General features: G+C 38.8%; 1 long non-coding RNA gene across 1 annotated transcript in view; it reads left to right on the forward strand.

Annotated features, from left to right (window-relative positions):
* The window catches only part of LOC122843633, a 33053-nt gene extending 23826 nt beyond the window's left edge, over nucleotides 1-9227 (forward strand). Inside the window, exons 2-3 of the long non-coding RNA XR_006372750.1 lie at nucleotides 3578-3662; nucleotides 8903-9227. This is a non-coding gene — a long non-coding RNA (uncharacterized LOC122843633). The remainder of the gene's footprint in view (nucleotides 1-3577; nucleotides 3663-8902) is intronic.
* The last annotated feature ends 1214 nt before the right edge of the window (nucleotides 9228-10441 follow it).

The raw sequence follows: 10441 nt of genomic DNA on the forward strand, positions 1-10441 counted from the left end.
GACTTTGTCCTCAAAGGCGGAGCTAGGTCCAACTAGCCGTTTTGCACAGCTGAGTGGTTGCCATGGAGATTAAAGGATTTCTCAGACATGCATGAACGAATCAAGGCGACACTTCAGGCATGTATTTGATGAGCTAATAACTTTATAACGTGATGTAAATATCCAAAAAGTCAATTTTACATGATGCAGTCCCTTTAGAGAATTCTTTACTTTAAACAAGTTCCTGTATTTTGCTGAAACGTCTCTTATAAGCGTGTCTTATTTCGAGTACTAAGATATTTGCACTTGAAACTAGACAAGGTTTTGTGTTTTGAATGATTCTGTTAGATCTGCTGTGTGTAACGTTCCGGCTTACAACAGAATTTTTACACAGACAAGATTACTCACCAAACGATGCACTTCAGCTCTCTTTGATATCTTGTCACTTTGGTCACTCTGTCCTTTAATCTTTATTGTGTTTAATATTTTTTTTTGCGGCCTCCTGTTGTTATGACACACAGGCAGTCGGTGGGCCAGATGGATCAGCATCTCTCATCTCTATTTGGTGTGTTTTTCTCTCCTCTGTTACCCTCACATGTGGGTGGAGGAGATTGTGTGCACTTTCATATCCACGGGCGGACATGTGAGTAATCCCAGCATGCAAACATGCATGTGTGTGTATGTGTGTGTGTGGATGCTGATGCGCTAATATGACCATTTTTAGGAGGAGCGTGAGTCATTAATCTGAATTATGCGAGGAAAATGATGCTGGCGGCTTTTGCTCGGGGCCGGTCCGATGAGACGCCTGCGGAGAAAATGACCAGAAGAAGAATCAACTTTTAGCAAATGCACATGAACAAATCATATACTTTACTCATCTTAATGTGGCATTGGATAATTATTACGCGTAGATACATGTCTAATCTTTAACAAAACACAACATCCTAGAATTTACATTGAATCATTTTTTTTTAAAACTGCACGTAGAGATGCTGACTGGTTCAAACAACATGCTCTGTTATAAATGACTTCCCCTGTAAGCGATATTAGTTAACGTCACAACACGTCTGCAGAATGATTGATTTTCTTCACAGACGGTTAATATTTGGTCCCCTCCCACTTGTACGGCTGAATGAGTCGTCGTTGAAGCAGCTCCTTTGTTGGATCAGCAAGAGAGATGTAGAACATCAATAAAAGGATGTCAGTGACATGAACACACCGACGGGTCAGGACGGCGCTGAACACGGATTTCTGTTGCTTCAGCTTGTTGAATCAAACAATTGTTAAAGGGGCAGCATCCAGGAAAATCAACTTTTTTTTATCTTTACGTCATTATTCTCTCGTCAAAAACACACCTGGAGCGTTGCCTTGATTCTTTCACAAATGTCTGAGAAATCCTTTAATCTCCCGTGGCAACCAGCCGGCAGTGCAAAATGCGTGGGTGGACATAGCTCCGCCTTCAAGGACGAAGCTCCTCCTCAGAGCTACACAAAACAGCCCTCCCTCACTCAGCTCCTTCAGACTAGCCAGCAGCAATTAGCAAACCCCTGGTGAAGCGGGGCATCTGCTGAGCTCATCAGACGAGCTTCTTCTAAGTGGACAGCTGGTGAAAACGTTGTTAAAGGGTTAGTAGAGGAGCCGCGTTGTGATGACTTTCTGAAGGCGGAGTTTCAGAAAGAGCAGGAGTTTCTTAAAGAGACAGAGGCATGAAATTACAAAGTCAAATGTCTTTTAAGTCGCATAGACTTAAAATTGTTTTTAAAACAACTGAATGTAACATAATTAGTTTATAAAATGGCACTGCGTCGCTGGAAAAGAAATAATGTTTAAAATGTTTTGAAATAATTTCAATGTGCTTGTTGATGAAAATGTTGGCGCACACAATAGGGAAGCTTTGCTTGCAGCAATTTCTGTTGAAACCAGAAGTTTATTTAAAAACAAAAGCATAAATCTGATTCTTTCTCTCATTGTTCTGGCTCTTAAGAAATAGAAATAGTTTTGGTGATTCTATCCGACCTAAAACAAGAGAAGTTTGGTCTGATTTAACCGTAAGGCAGAGAGGAAATAAAAGGTGTACGTGTCTTTTTATTCAGTGTATGGAAGCTTCTGGTTTCAACCGTAGGTGTGAAGTGTGCCTCCAAAAATGTGTCACCGTTATTCATGTTGGAGAGACGTGTGAGTGAGTAAAAAAGATTAAAATGATTCATCCGTTTTCTGCTTCCCTCCCGTCTCTTCTCTTTTTGAACATTCAAGATCCAAACATCCTGAGATCCTCCGTGTTCATCAGAGGTTCTTTTCTCTCTCTTTTTTTTTAATCTGTCTTCCTTTTTCTCACTCACACATGCAAAGACACAAGTTCAAACATGTCCAAATATCCACCCAAACTCTAAAGGTGCATCAGTCACACAACTTCCTGTCAGAAAGCAAACAGCTCCATACATAATTCATAGAGAACAGACTCTACATTATTCATGTTTTGATGTATGGTTATGTAAGCCTCTGAGTTATCCTCCTCAACACACACACACACACACACACACACCCACGCACACAAGGCTATCTGTGTGTGTGTGTTTTCTTTATTTCTACTTATCTGCATTTGTCAGACCGTGCGTCCCGGTACATCGTTCATTTCATGTCTTCTGGTTTTAAAAAAACAGATTAAAGTGCTAGCTAGCAGCTTGTTGTGGTTACAGCTGGTTGCTAAGCAGGACATCACGAGTCATTTCAAAGGAATCCCCCCAAAAAACAAAAGCAGCGTTTCAGGGTAAAGAGCTGCGGTAGCCGCTAGCTCCCTTCTGCGACGGAGGATTAGGGCGATGCTAAGAAAGTAAAAACAATAAAGTTACGAGGATAAAGTTGTATAAGAATAAAGTCAAAATAATAAGAGAGTAAAGTTGTAGTATTGGTATTATTTTGACTTTATTTTCATTTTTTAGCTAACAGGTTCATTATTTAGATGCATATCTTAGTTTCCATCAATCATCAATCCTCCTTTATTCTCATATATTGTTTTTTTAAAAATGTTTTTATTCATTGTTGCTGTCTGGTCAAACCTCTCTAGTTCAAGCTAAAGGACTTTGTGTTTGTTCATGTCCAAAATGACAAATGTAAATATATATATTTATATATATCTGTTCTGTTTAGAGTTAGTTTTAGTAAAATCCTCTAACAAACTCACGTCTTCAGTGTTTCGTCAAATTTCAAACTAGTCTGCAGAGTTGCTTCCCTCAGATTATTATTATTATTATCATTATTATTATGGCTGTAGATTATTCCAGCACTGCATTGACTGAGGAGAACCTGCCGTAAGTATCGACTTATAATATGTGTGTTTCTCGATTGGTATCATAAGAAACAAATAAAACATTTCCTTCTGCTTGCAGCCTGCAGACGGCCATGTTTATCTCCCTTTACCTCCCCGGCCACAAACACACGTGCGTTTGCCCGTCTGCGGCTTCATTAAACAGGAAGCCGGCTTCATTATTAATTTCCTGTCTTAATGTCAGCAAGATGGATGACAGCGATTAGGTGTTACAGAGACAAACACAACACAACAGATCAAGGTTGTTGTTTTTTTTTTTTCTTCTCTCTGCAGCGTTGCCTCGAATTGATTCATCACTGCCTGGGACTCTGGATGTCTGCAGCTGATAAAAAGGTCATTTTCCGTACAGATGGCATCGGTGAGCAGAAAGATGACGAGAACCAACAGGGCTATGAAATCGCACACCCGGTGAAATATGTGCAAGGTCATGATCTGGCAAAAACGACGGCTGAATCACTGCAGTTGCACAACATGCCACAAACAGTGATGCATGAATAATTTGGCAACTCACGAGTTTGTGAAGATTTAAACGTCAACGTGTGTTTAACAAAACTCGTAAAATCAAGTGAGTTATTTGAGTATAATTTTCTGAAGTCTGTGTTATTCCCTTTTTTATGGTGCAGGATCAAGTCACTCTTCAGTCACGTATTTTGTGGAAAGTCATCCCAACTTTTCCACGTATCTGACCAATCACCTCGACGTTTTCTCTATTTCCTCCTTTTCTGACTCGGCTGAATTTCGACCAATCCCCTTGGTTCCTTTCTAACTTAACTTCCTGTTTCACAACGTGTCTTGAAACACATTTTATTGCCAACAAAAAAAGGTTCTAGCAAGAACAGAATAAATTGCAGCTGACAGTTTGGTGCATCCAGCTATTTTCAAAGTCATGGTAATCCTGTGAGTCTTGAGATAGTTGCTGTTAAGAGTGTCTAAAAAGATTGTGTGAGAGGAAAGAGAGGCAAACTAATATTAATTCCAGACAAACATTGTCTGAGTTTAATATAAAATGCTGTTTCCATATGATAGATTGGCTTAGGAAGGTGAATTAGTTGTTCAACTTGGCTATATGTGCAAAATGATTTTGAATTTGACAACACTTCCTCCAAAAGGTAGGAAACGGACTACAGCGCACGGCATTCTGGGTAAATGTAACCCAAACCAACGCGCGATTCTCATCGCTAGCGCGAGAATTTGATAGGGGCCTTCTACCAAAGACAAAAGAGAAATTTCACAACCACTAAAATCCCACCGTACTCCATCTTTGTTTACTTTTTGTGACGAAGGAAGTTTCGCTGAGTGTCTTTTTTTTTTTTAGAGGGCTGCATGTCTTCTTCTTCTTGGTTTGTTTTCATGACGGTATGCGGACCAACTGCAGTGGCGCATTACTGCCACCTACTGACCTGGAGTGTGGAGAGAAGATAAACTGGGAAAAAGAGAAAGAAACAAATACAGTTAAATCAATTTAATAATTCAACCTCTTTCTCACAAACTAAATCATTTCTATTTAGTTTGTATTTTTCAGAAATAGTTGCTATTCCTGAAAATTACAAAAAAGAATAATTAATTAAATCTTTTACTTTATTGACATCACAACCAACACTGTTATCAATTGTAAATTGAATATCTGTTTTGTCTGTTTTATTTTGGAACTGCCTTCTTTCTGATTCATCAGCTGAACATTCGATAAATAACACGCTGAACCGTTTCAGGTCAATTAAAATTCTCACAAAGCCCCGCTGCATGTTTACAACTTACTTTCAGAGACACATGGAGGCCTGTGTGCCCTATCCTGATATGTCTAAATATCTATTCTACTTTTCTTGTATCTTCTAAGTTTTGCTGAACGTGGTTCTAGGTATAGCGCCCCCACAGGCGAGGAGGGGAACGGATTTTACAAAGGGTTTGGTTGGTTTGACAGTGCAGTTTGAAAGTGTAGCAAATGTTTTCATTTTTGTCCCCAATCAAGCCGAGTCTATCGGACTGACAGGTGAGATCTTACAGAACATATTGCTGCTATCCCTGCGCTACATTTGTGAAAGAAGAAGAAGAAGAAGAAGAAGAGGGGGGTTCATGATCCGTCTCCTGACTTCCTGACGTCAAATCAATACTCAGTGAACCAGAGCAAAGCCCTCCTATCATTCTGAACCTCCTTTTTCTTTCCTTACACCTGACTTGGTATTATAATCAGTCTTGCTTCTTAATCTCCTCTCTTTGTCCTCGTTTGCTTTGACCTTCCGTACAGCGTTTTGTTTCTGTGAATGGGCCGATATCCGTCATTTTCTGGCAGTTTCTGAAGAGACACACTCATGTTAGTAATCGGACACCAGGTCTGATTCTGGTTTTTGTTTTTTGTTTTTTAAATGCAAATCTTCATCGTAATAAGTAGATTTGCAACCACTGGTTTCTGTATATATCTATTTATATATTAAAAAATGATTTTTCAAAATCACTTTTAATTACAAGTAAATTCACTTTAAAAAAATAGTAGTAGTAGTAATAGTAGTCCTATTTATTTCAAAGCATTTGTCCTTCATTTCCTAACTGGCATGAAGCTTGATTTATTTTTTATTTAATTGATATATATATATATTTTTTGCCTTTAGTGTGATTTTAATCCGTGGTTAAATTGACCAAATTCCCTGATCTGATATGAGCTTCAGCTCCGTAGCTCCACCTCAGTGTGTTGGTGCCTGATGAGGCTCGAAAGGTGAGAAAAAAATAATAATAATAGAGGAACATATTATTCAGCACATCAAGTTCTTTCATGTTCTTTCTCTGTGTTTCGGACAAAAGTTGCTAAATTCAATGTTCTATTTGCTCTGGCTGTCAAAGTTTCTCTGCATCTCAAAAGATTTTACTATCGTTAAAGAAGAGAAAAAAGAAACATATATTTTCAGAAAGTGAAACTCACACAATATATTCATCACACATAGATGGAAATGTTTCAAGCCTTTATGTGTTGTAATTTTGATGACAGTTCTCCTACAGATAGTAAAACCCCCAAAATAGAAATCAATAAATGTGTTTTTTTTGGTGTTTTTTTTACATATAATTGATTAAAAATGTTTAGCCATAAATTCCTTAGACTATACAACTTGACAGACTGCGCACTGCCAGCAGCAGTGAGAGTGCCGTATTCAAGCTCATCAATGGAAAGTCGAGTGGAAGGAAAAAGTGTGATTTAAAAAAAATGCTAGAACAAAAGGAATACTGCGGCCTAGAAAGGCTGTAAGGAAGCTAAACTAGGTGTGGATTGAGTTTGGAGAAGTATTGTTTCATTTATTAAGAAAAATTTCCTATAAAGATAAGAATTTTGATCTAACGTTGTCTTGATGAATTTTTTTTTCTTTTTTTTTTTTTTTACTATTTTCATACCAATGCTGCAGCATGCCGGCGCGGTCACACCGTTATCTACAAAGAAATAAATTGTTTTCATCGTTCTTGATTGGCCAACAAACCTTTACACTGTAGATGGAAACAAGACCACTTTACAAAGGCGACATACAAGAATTGTTAACCACAGAAAAACTAGGAGTTTACCAGCGGAAGCAAATCTCTTTACTCCACCTGACTCAAATAAACGTCTTCTACGTGAATCCTGCGGTGGTTTACGACTGTGACAGTATGCTAACACCAGTTGAACTCCAGTATGCTTGTTGGTTGGTTTTACTTCTCTGTTGCTGAATGCAACTGGTCTGTATTCACGCCAGCTCTGTAATCCATCATGGCGTGCGGTTTCAGAATCATGAACGTTGCATTAGAGCCTCAGACCCTGGCAGTGGCATGTTATTGCATGAGCCAGCAGATGCACCATCAGATTCAATTACACCCTAACCCTGCTGAAACATCCTGCTTTACCCTGACAGAAATGACATGAGACAAAATCAAAGGCCTTTTTTTTTGTCCAAGAAAATCTCTCCAATGGCTTCGGTCGTCCCAAACTGTCAAAAGCTTCTGCTGTCTGCCAGTCAAGGGGCAGATTACTGCCGTAATGGACTGGCGAAAATGCATTACGAATCCCAGTAGTAACAGATCATTCAATTTCTAGTGACAACGCTTTTCGGGAAAACACGATTATTTCAAATACGTAAGAGGCCCCCCACAAAACTTGCTTAATAATCAGAAGCTCAGAAATTGTACCTGAGAGGGCAGATCTGATTTACGTCCCATCAAGAAAACAGAAATCGATGGGAGCTCCCCATGGGGGGAACCCGCAGCACTTTGTACTTGTTTAGAACCCCCAGGGACGTCAGAGGGGATTCAGAGGTACGAGTGGCTGTAACATCCAAATTACATGTTGTTGGCAATAAGTTTCCTTTATTTTATATGTACATGCATTAGAAACTTTATTGACAATGAAACTGGGTAACTAATTAATCACATTTTAGACTTTTTATATCTTTAATCTGTTGTTTAGGTTATCAGATTGGTGTATTTCAGAAATCATTGATTATTCATGTGACTTCTTCCAAAAGAATACTGTTTTAAAACGTGGACTCAGACGTTAGCTCTGCTGCTACTACATGTTAGCACTGAGATGCAATTTTAGATCGGCTAACTATATATATTTTTTTAACCACTTCAACACAACAATCAGTCTTTTCTAGCGCCCCATCAGATCGTTTTCTGAATCAACCCTCAGTGGGAGAAGAGAAGAGGCTTTGTTTTCTATCGCCGTTGCTTCAGGATGTCCCTGGTGCGTCAGATTTTCGGGCGTACCAGAAACGCGCAAATACAAAGGGTCCGGTTAAAATGTTTTTTTAGCAAGCTAAAATCGATATAATAAATTTATAAAAATTAATGAAAGTACACTGAAATGTATACTTTCAGACCTCAGTTATATAATTTTTCTAATTTATATATATATATATATATATATATATATATATATATATATATATATATATATATATATATATATATATATATATATATATATATATATATATATATATATATCTGGAAAAAATGAAGAGACCACTTAAAATAATCAGTTTCTCTGATTTTATTGTTTATAGGTATTTGTGTAAAATGAACATTGTTCTTTTATTCCATGAACTGCAGACGACATGTAGCAAAGATTTTGTATTTATTTGCAGAAAATGGAAATAGTCAAAATAACGACAAAGATGCAAAGCTTTCAGACCTCAAATACTGCAATGAAAACAAGTTGATTTTCATTTAGAAACAACAACACTAATGTTTAACTCAGAAATCAATATTTGGTGGAATAACCAGGAGGTTTTCAATGGGGTTCAGTGCAGTGGGCTAATATTTTTTTCCAGAGCTGTATATATATATATATATATATATATATATATATATATATATATATATATATATATATATATATGTATATATACTAAGTAATAAACTAGACCATACGTTACTAAATTTTGATGTTCCCTCTACACTGATGAAGATTTTGGGTCAGCGTACGAACAAAGAAACAAGTCAGTCACACCATAAATCTTACACAATTCATTTCATTATACACACCACCTGTGTAGTTACAGTGCATCATAAGTGAAACACATTTCTCGTAGATTTCAAATGACCTCACAAAACATTTTTCCTTTTCTTTTTGGTTTTTGATAGACCAACAGACGTGATGAGATCCAACAGCTTTAGTGGCAGGTGGAGAGAAACCCGGCTCTGCTGGAGCACGGTCGGAGAGACGAACTCAGTGGCAGCAGAGGACCAGGGGTCAACATGAAAGTGTCAACACAAACCCCCCCACACGTTGTCTGAGGATTCCTGGGCAGGAGGGGTGTGTGTAGATCTGTCATAGGTTGGAAAAAGCAAAGGACTTTGAAGATAGCATAAAATGTTTAGTGGCTTCCTCCTACAGTCCAAATACATAACCAGCTGTGTTTCCATTGGCCATAAAATTGTGCAATTATATGGCACAATTACATAATTGTGCCATATATTTATTTGCTTAAAGGAAGTTGCTTTTACCAAAAAAAAAACATGATTGATTTGTGGAAAGCAATAAAAGGGCAAAACATCAAAGGGGGTAAATACTTTCTGTTGCTATGCTTTAAATTCAGCTAAACAACAAGACATAGCAGGGACTCTGAATTTGTCTAAAAATGTTAGACTGCCACTTCCCCAGATCAAAGTCTTGAAACTAATAAATGAATATGGTGAAATGCACATTTTCCCACATTATACAGTACAGACCAAAAGTTTGGACTCACTTTCTAATTGAACTCAATTAGAAAGCGTGTCCAAACTTTTGGTCTGTACTGTATATGTTATGGTTCAACTGAATCAACATATAAATCTTGTTTTTGAGTCACTGATGCTAAAGATAGCATTTAATTCACAAACAGGCGTTTGGCTGAGGTGCTAGCTTAGCTTTCCCAATCGTCTCGGTCTTCAGCTCACATTTCACTTGACCACGACTCATTATCTCGTTTATACACGCCCATGCCCGCCTCCTGCTTCCATTTTGGTGAATAATGGATGAGACGCCTGCTTGTCTTAGCCTCTGACAGATGCTCTCCTCTTGTCACTCATCCAGGACGCCCCGCACCCCTCCTCTTGGTCCGCCGTTCTCCGGCACACTCACATCCTGTTCAGAGGTTGCACAAGGGCATGTTGGGAACGGTATGGCTGCTTGGGCAAAACACAAATGCTGCGCCGATCAGGCCAAAAGAATTGTCATGGGAACTCTCAAGCGCGTCGAAGGGTCCAGAGTAAAGCGCTCTTAAGAGGGTGTTGTTAACTCACAGCTGAGTCTATTTCCAACCCGTTTCTCCTTCAATGTCTGCGCCGGTGGATGGAAGCTCTGGAAATCACCTTGATGGCCTTAAGAAGTAAGAAACATGTTGGCTGTGAATCCAGCCGTGCAATTCCCCTCCCTCCCGGCTCTCACAGGCTCTTCCTATCACCACCATTGATCTAGCGAGTCGTCGTAGGGGATGTCTGTCTCGAGTTCGTCTGGGAAGAGAAACCAAAGGAGGAGCAGAACGGGGCTGGGAGGGGCAGCCCAGGAAACAGGAGCGAGGAGACGGCGGTGAAGAGGAGATGAAAGGTCCTCAGTGGTAGAAAAGCAGACTCAAAGAGAAAGAGAGTGAAGGCGGGAGAACACCTTCCACACAACACTGGGAATTAGAACTTCTTCTGCTG

The sequence above is a fragment of the Gambusia affinis genome, linkage group LG14 (genome assembly GCF_019740435.1).
Source record: "Gambusia affinis linkage group LG14, SWU_Gaff_1.0, whole genome shotgun sequence".
Classification (NCBI taxonomy): domain Eukaryota; kingdom Metazoa; phylum Chordata; class Actinopteri; order Cyprinodontiformes; family Poeciliidae; genus Gambusia; species Gambusia affinis.